The sequence below is a fragment of the Gavialis gangeticus genome, unplaced genomic scaffold (genome assembly GCF_001723915.1).
Source record: "Gavialis gangeticus isolate Ggan-Ray unplaced genomic scaffold, GavGan_comp1, whole genome shotgun sequence".
Lineage (NCBI taxonomy): Eukaryota > Metazoa > Chordata > Crocodylia > Gavialidae > Gavialis > Gavialis gangeticus.
Window position 1 is genome coordinate 13,272,004 of NW_017729005.1, and position 1,767 is coordinate 13,273,770.

Genomic DNA, 1,767 nt, shown 5'->3' on the forward strand with positions numbered 1-1,767 from the left:
ACAAAAATCAGGGCTGTTGAATCTTGAAGAACCTTATTGATTTCATTATGAAGCATTTAAAAGGAAATATTATTTCAGCATTTGAAAAACAATATTGGAATTCCTTCTCTGGAAATTTAGAAACTAAGGCCAGATTTACTTTTTGTGTCTTGTATTGAAATTTCCTATGTAATGCTGTTTTCCAATTCAAATAATTGCTTCAGATTGGATAATCATTTCCAATAATTGCAGGGATAAAATGAAAGTGATTATCAGAAAGTAGTCACAGGAACACATGGTATCTGATTTAGCCTTAGGTTGATGGAAATAGCTGTCCCTTTGAGACTTGCCTCATGGTTGTAGACACTGAGAAGTCCAGACCTGTCCTTTTGAAGGAGCACAGCTCTTCAACTGCAGAACAGATGAAGTGTTCTATTCCTTCAATGACTCAAGGCCTAGGCTGTGTTGTCTGGGAATGTATGCATTACCTCAACAGAAAGCCTTACAAATGTTCACTCAAACAGAGCAGAGAATGTCGTCTTGTTTCTGAGAATCAGCAAAAGAAGAATCCTAGATATTTCACTACTTCAGCTAGTCTGATTATCTTTCCAGAAGTGGATTTGATGCGAGTGTTAGAAGCTACGGTGGAGCTTACCCGCAATCTACTTTAGTAACGAGATTCGTTGGGCAAGGTATACATCAGAGCCTACAAATGGGCTAGTCTCTTCAATTCTACCTAGTCACAACTCAGCCTTGTCCTTCTTCATCAGAGATCCTTTTGAGGAAAACCTGGTACTATCAGAAATGGTTTTGTCAATGGGCTATAGAAGAGATAATACAGGAGTATGGAGGAAAAGTCTTCTACTCCAGATATTTTCTGATGCTGAAAGAGAAATAGGATTTTCAACACTAAACCCTGAGGGTAATGAAAAAAGGTACTGCCTAAAATTCCACATGGCAATGTTTTTTTTTCCAGCACTCCAGTCTTCATCATATGGATCATCCTGTACTGGGAAGATCCCAATAGGAGGTAGGGATAGTAAGTCTAAAATAATACTTTCTTCCTTTTCTTCCAGCACAAAGAGTGAAATATAGACATATCATCTCACTTCACTGCAGGTAATAATGTGCATAGGAATCTTGGTCCTGGCCAAGAAGAATGTCATTGAGAATCTTTGCAAAGATGCATTTTTGTCAATGTAGTTGCTCTTATTTGGAATAGAATCATATCTGACTAAAATAAAATAGATGTGTCTTGGACTGCCATGCTAAATGTCAGCATGAACATACATAATGCCACTTGTTAGACTGGGCCAGGTTGGTCTGTTGCTGGGCCAGGTCTGTCTTCTCCTAGGAAAACATTAAATGAATGAGAGGGTTTGGGGACCTGTGTTGTTACAGAATAAATTGATAGAAGTAATCTAGAAATGTGCATATCGGGCAAACATTCTTTGCTGTTTCTCTGACAAAGACTTTAGTCATAGATGTATTGGATACAGCTTGGGGGATCCCATTTGGACTACATACACATGTGGGCAAGGCGCTTGGTCTACAGTGGGGCACCGTATCAATGTTCTGAAGCCTGGATCCATTATGTTAACCTGCAGAGATTTCCTTTCTATTCTTTGTAATTCCAAAAGTTCAGATCCTGATGGATACCACCTCTGTGATGTAGTACATTAGAAGAAAGGAAGTACATGCTTATCTTCCATAGGTGATATGTGGGGGGGGGGGGGGGGGGCCCCCCCTTTGAATTTGGGGTCCCTGGGTTTTCCCGGGGGTCCCCCC